The 6680-nt window shown below is 42.4% G+C and overlaps 1 long non-coding RNA gene across 1 annotated transcript in view; it reads right to left on the bottom strand.

Moving 5' to 3' along the window:
- Positions 1 to 269: 269 nt before the first annotated feature.
- LOC132689366 (uncharacterized) overlaps positions 270 to 6680 on the bottom strand; it is an 8697-nt gene continuing 2286 nt past the window's right edge. Inside the window, exon 2 of the long non-coding RNA XR_009614980.2 lies at positions 270 to 669. This is a non-coding gene — a long non-coding RNA (uncharacterized LOC132689366). The remainder of the gene's footprint in view (positions 670 to 6680) is intronic.

Here is a 6680-nt window from a genome sequence, read left to right as displayed (position 1 = left end):
GGTCCCCACTCAGAGATTCAGTAGGTTCCAAGGAGCCCAGGCATCTGCATTTTTAGTATGGGAGCTATTGCCACCCCATCTCCTGGGGGATTCTGGGTCCCACTTTGAGGGATACTGAATATTACATACAACTCTGTCTTCCAAACAGGACCAGGGCTGGCAAGGAAAAAACCACAAGAGGTAGGTGAACTGTTGTAGATTAAAGAGATTCAGGAGACATAACAACAGGATTAGTTATCTTTTGCCGTGTAACAAGTTTCCCCGGAACCTTGTAGTTTAAAATAACATTCATTATTTCCATTTCCATTTCTGTGGGCCAGAGGCTGAGACTCTCAGCAGCCTGCAAACATTGTCAGGGTGCAGTCATCTCAAGGGGCACGGGTATCTGCTTCCAAGTCCACTTATGCGGTGTTGGCAGGATTCAGTTCCTCAAGGGTTGTTGGTCTGAAGGCTTCAGTCCTTCCCCCGCTTGTAGCGGGAGGTTGTTCTCAGTTCTTGCCATGTGGACCTCTCCTTGCGGCAGTTCACAACAAGACATCTTGTTTTATCAGAGAAGCAGAGAAGAGTGCCAAGATGGAAATCACAGTCTTTTGTAGCCTTATCTTGAAAGTATGGTCCCATCACTTTTGCTGATTCTATTCATTGTACAGGCAAGTCACTAGGTCCAGCCTTTGTTAAGGGGAGGGGAAGACCAGAAGGCAAGGATCATTTGCAGCCATGTCAGAAGCTCCCTATTTCAACAACCAAATGTATGAAGTTGGTTTGGGTTCTGATTTCACTAAGCCAACTGTACAGACACATTTATGAGATAATCCAGGAAATCTGAACATGGACTATGTATTAGATGATATTAATTAAGGAATTACCATTATTTATTTAGAAGTGACAAATGTCTGCGGTCATGCTAAAAAAAATTCCTTAGGTCTTAGAGACATACCCTGAAGAATATCATAAATTAAATGTTATGATGTCTGGGATTTGCTTTAAAATAATACAACAGGGGTTGGAGGAGGGGAGGAGTGGGGTTATAGTTGAAACTGGATTAGTTATATGTGGATAATGGTTACACGGATATGGGGGGGTTATTACACTGCTCCTACTCTTACATGTGTTTGAAATTTTCCACAATAGAGAGTTAAAAATCAAACTGAATTGAAGCTAAAAATGGTACACCGCAAGTTGAAAAAACATACAAAGCCTAAAGCTGTTGCATACTGAGTGTATTTTAATTGGTGGAAAAGACAACAAGAGTAACATTTCAGATGGGGAAAGATGACCATAAATATGAAAAAGAGGGGGGAAAAAAGGAAGGAAGGAGTGGGGGGAGGGTGGAGGAGGAATGATAGAATTAAGCTTGGCAGCCGGCTGGCTACAGGAGGTGGCTGATCCCTGATCTCTGCTTAACCAAAGCAACAGGGATTCAGGTCATTCTAGTGGAACTGACAGCTTGGGGCAGCAGCAAATCCAAGCCCTCAGGGCTTTTAGTATCTGTGAAGGACTAGCTTGAGTTTAGAGTTTGCCTTGGGCCTAGAGGGATGGGGAAGCTGGGCCCATTTCAGCAAGGGCATAGAAGCAGGAGGCCCAGTATCAGCTGGTGGGGATGTATTATATTGGGGTTCAAAGTTCTCCACAGTTCATTACAAGGATGCAGTACTGTGCAGGAGGCCACAGTCTTGTCTTACAGATCCTAGAGGGTGGGGAGAATAAATCCCAAACCCTCATCTCTAGACATTCTGGATTAGGCCAGGAAATTTGCATCAAAGCTGCCTAGCATGGGGCTTGGCATACAAGAAGTATTTACTACCCATTTATTCAATCTAGTGGCAGTGGTAGTGATCCTCAACCAATGAGATGTGTACTTCAGAATTTTCTAGAAAATGTCATTTGATTCTTTACAATTGTGGTTCTTTACAAAGGTAATGTAGTCATTTGGGGACAGATAACTCATTTGGTTCAACACGCAAAAGGGCCAAAAAGGCATCTGTTCAGTGCAAAGGTTTTCTCCTACCTGTGCTCCCCAGCCACCCAGTTCCCCTCCCTGGAGGCAACCAAGGCTACTTGTTTCTTCTGAATATTTTCAAGGACATTTTATGAATCTGTAATCAAATTTGTATGTTTGGATTTTGCCTTTGTAAAACAAACAGTAACAAACCACACACGTTCTTCTGCTCCTTGCTTTTTTCACTCAATATTTCTCAACTATTTGCAGTGACATGGATAGAGCTGGAGAGTATAATGCTAAAGGAAATAAGTCAGAGAAAGACAAATACTATATTATTTCACTAATATGTGGAATTTGAGAAACAAGACAAAGGGGAAAAAATAAGAGAGAGAGAGAGAGAGAGAGGCAAACCAAGAAACAGACTCTTAACTATAGAGAACAAACTGATGGTTACCAGAGGGGAGGTGCAGGAGGGAATGGGTGAAATAGGTGATGGAGATTAAGGAGGGCACCTGTCCTGATGAGCATTGGGTGATGTATGGAAGTGTTGAATCACTATATTGTATATCGGAAACTTACATAACACTGTATATTAACTGACTGGAATTAAAAAACTTAAAAAACAATGTTGCTCAAAAATCATCTCATACTAGTTCTTTGTTTTAAACCACAATTTTATCTGTTTGTTCTACTTTTACAAGAAAGTGGAAGAAACTGAAATATGTCTGAAAAGGTTGCAAGTAATATTCTGAGTTCATTGCATAATTTAAACCCCTAACTTCTATATCCATTCTAAGCTAGAAGACTTGTCACAATTGTGTTCTTCTTCCCCCCCTTATTATAGTATAGTGGTTTGTTGTTGTTTATTGTGGTCAAATACATATATACGTATATATTTATTTATTATATATATATATTTATTATACATATATGTATAATACATATATACATAAATACATATATGTACTTATATATGTATTTATTATATATGTATATATATAATACAATTTATCATTTTAAAAACTTTATTTATTTTGGGAGAGAGACATAGGAGGGGCAGAGAGAGACAGAGAGAGAGAGAGAGAGGGAGAAAATCCCAAGCAGGCTCCACACTGTCAGTGCAGAGTCCAATGTGGGGCTTGAACTCGTGAACCATGAGATCATGACCTAAGCTAAAACCAAAAGTCAGCCACTTAACCGACTGAGACACCCAAGTGCTCCACCATTTTATTCATTTTTAAGTGTACAGTTCAGTGGCATTAATTATATCCACATTCTTGTGGACCATCACCACCATCTATCTCCAGAACTTTTTAATATTCCGACTGAAACTCTGTACCCACTAACTTTCCATTCCATTTCCCCCAGGCCCTGGGTAACCACCATTCCACTTTGTCTCTATGAATTTGATCACTCCAGGTACCTCATATCAGTGGAATGATACTGTATTTGTTCTTTTTTTCTGGATTGTTTCACTTAGCATCCTGTTTTCAAGGTTCATCCATGTTTTAGTGTGTCAGAATTTTATTCCTTTTTAAGGTTGAAAAGTATCTCATTGTATATATATATATATATATATATATATATATATATATATACACACACACACACACACACACACACACACATATATAATTGTGTATATATATACACACACACATATGTATATGTATATGTATATGTATATGTATATGTATATGTATATGTATATGTATTTGTATATGTATTGCTGCAGGAACCCACTTAGTGCATAGATCCTGGCTCCTGAACGGAAGTGGACATCTGCAAAAAGAAATGTCATATATCTACATGATAAATTTCAAGAGGTTCAGGGAGAAATTTCTACTGGTAGTCCATGCTACGTGGTAGTCCATGCTACCAGTAGAAACTCAGCTTACTATGGACATCAGATTCTCTGGGAACACTAGCAAGAGCTCTACTGAAGGTTTCTGTGGCCACGTGAAGCCACACCCATTGCCGAGCATTTCACTTCTGGGATCTTCATTAATCAGATCCAGGCAGCCTTGGGGGAGCCTTGCTTTTTGTGATGATTGATCCCAGGGCTGACTATCATCCTCTCACAGAGGCATTTTCTGTTCACTTGTCCATTATAGTTCAGTGTATATCAGACTCCTTCCTACTTCATATGGATGATGCCAAACCATAAGACAATAAGAGTTTACTCAGCAGGTATCTCGTGCTGGGTGCTTGCCCAGAAAATCCCCTATATGGTGACACTAACTTTCCCTAGGACCCTTAAGAAGCTGTATTTGTCATTAAGGTTTCTCACAAGTATGCCAGTTCTTCTCCTAGGCATGTGAAGAGATCTCTTTTCTGCCCCCTTTGAAGTTAGGCAAAGTTATGGACTGGTCAATACAACGTGAGCAGAACTGTCACATGGAGTCACAGACACATAGCAAGATGGAGCTTGTTTCCTGAGTGACGAGAATGAGCAGACCCCACTAGACATGCAGAATGAGCAAGAAACAGACCATTTTTGTTATAAGCCACCAAACTTGGGTGTTATTTGTTACTACAACATAACCTAGCCTATCCTGGCCGATACAGAAGCTATGAATGTCTACAGAGATCCAGAAGAGATCCAGAAGGAAGACCAGCCACTGCTAAAAAGGAACTTCGGGATAAATGGGCTGCTCCAGCTCCTGAATTCAGTGCGCTCATTCCAAGGTTGCAGATAGTTCTGAAGGCAGACAGGTGCCCTCCATTCCTTTTTAGCAGTTCCTCACTAGAGACTGAGTGGTTCGACCTGTTTCCAAAACCGGTCTGTAGTCCTATAGCCTAGGACCTCGGAATGAAAAACACCACCACTGAGTGGTCTTAAGTCATCCTTGCAAAGTGTCTTACACAAAATGCATAAATAAGGTTGACAGAAAACAGCCATCATTTTTGTACAAATGAAAAGGGGCTCATGAGTGCCGTATTCCTTGACTTTACTGATTTTTGAGGTCTGTCATCTTTTTTTTTAATTCTTTTAAAACATTTATTCATTTTTGAGAGTGAGAGAGATAGAGTATGAGTGGGGGAGAGGCAGAGAGAGAGGGAGACGCAGACTCAGAAGCAGGCTCCAGACTCTGAGCTGTCAGTACAGAGCCCGATGCAGGGCTCGAACCCCCGGACCGCGAGATCATGACCTGAGTGACGCTTAACCGACTAAGCCACCCAGGCACCCCTTGAGGTCTGTCATCTTTATATTTTAATGTCCACATGGTCGACATTTAATGTCAACATTGTAGTCTTTTCAACTCCTGTAAATGTTAACAATATCTGCTCATGGTAAAAATGTCAAACTGCAGAGTAGGGTGTAAAGTGAAAAGTAAAAGTCCTCCTATATCTTATATATGCAATCTCACTCTGCCACCCCCCACCCCCACCCACCCAGCTGGGGGCACAGGCACAGAGCCTGGCACTGGGGTGTTATACATATAGTGTAAGAAATGGTCTTGACCCTCAATAGGCTCTTTCTGGTTGTCTCAGTTAATGGAATGGGGCCAAGAATGCTTACATTCGAACTGAAGCAAGCTGGGAGGGGACTGTGTTGCACTGGTGAGTACATGTCTTATCCAAAGCGACAGCCTTTTGCTCAGGTCCAGTTGTTTCTTGTTCAAGGAACAGAGACTCAGTGTTACTAGATTTCAGGATTTCAAGTGAAAATGGAAATCCATTTTTGCAGGAGATACTTGTTGCTATGCCAGACTAAGCACACACGTTTGGCTGGATTTGATCAGTTTGCAGATGTTGCAGTAGTCCTCAGGATGGGCTCTGGAGTCTGGGTTTGAATCCTGGTTCTACAACTCATCTATCTGGGCCCTAGTTTCCTCATCTATAAAAGGGGATTCTACCTCATTGGATTCTTCTGAGAATCAAGTAAGATGCTGAAAGCACTTAATAACATGTGAGGTGGACACCTCATAAAGCTTACAATGTAGGGAAAGAGTCAATAAATGAACTTCATGTGGGAATTGCAGGAAGACTTCATTGGGACAGTGGCATTTAAACAGAAACCTGAAGAATGAATAGTTAATTGGGTAGAAAAGTGGGAAAGAAGGGGAAGGAAATAACAGGCAGTGGGAAAAACCCGTGAGAAAGCCCTGAACAATCATGTAAGCCAACGCTAAAGCAGTGAGGACATAGAGGAAACAACCGTCTGGAAGCCAAGGATTTCCTGACAAAGTGGTAACTGGAAGGAGCTTCAGTTCAGCCTGAGGGAGTCCCTGCAAACTTAAGACTTCATACTACTCTGGCCACTGTTAACTTCCCGGACAGAAAAACCACACACACCAGGTCTTCTGCAGAGCCCTCTAACCCTCTTCTCTCAAATGGAGAAGGCAGGCGGGGGTAGGGTTTGGCCTTGGGGTCAGAAGTGAGTAGTTTTCCAGCAGAGAAGGGAGATCAAGAGGGCAGGTAAGAAGGCACAAAGGTGGGAAGCAACCCTATTTGCTCTGGCGGCTGAGATGTTTAGAGGGATGCCTCCAAGGCTGGCTGGGCGGGATGCAGAACCTAGTTTCAGGCTGAGCAATCTCGCCTGCTGCAGGACCTCAGTCAAATGGAGAATGGGCGCCCCCTGGGAGCAGTGTTCGGTAGTGGACGCTGGAGAACCAAGATGAAGTGGGCGGGGAGAGGAGGGGGTGCGGCTCAAGATAGGGGGAGACTGCCTGCCACAGTTTTCTTCTCACAGGAACTGACCCCTTTCGGCCTGATGGATTCCTGGGATCCCAGA

Source organism: Panthera onca, chromosome E3 (genome assembly GCF_046562875.1).
Source record: "Panthera onca isolate mPanOnc1 chromosome E3, mPanOnc1 haplotype 2, whole genome shotgun sequence".
NCBI classification, from domain to species: domain Eukaryota; kingdom Metazoa; phylum Chordata; class Mammalia; order Carnivora; family Felidae; genus Panthera; species Panthera onca.
Note: the sequence above shows the minus strand (reverse complement) of the source record. Positions and strands in the feature narration are given on the sequence as shown.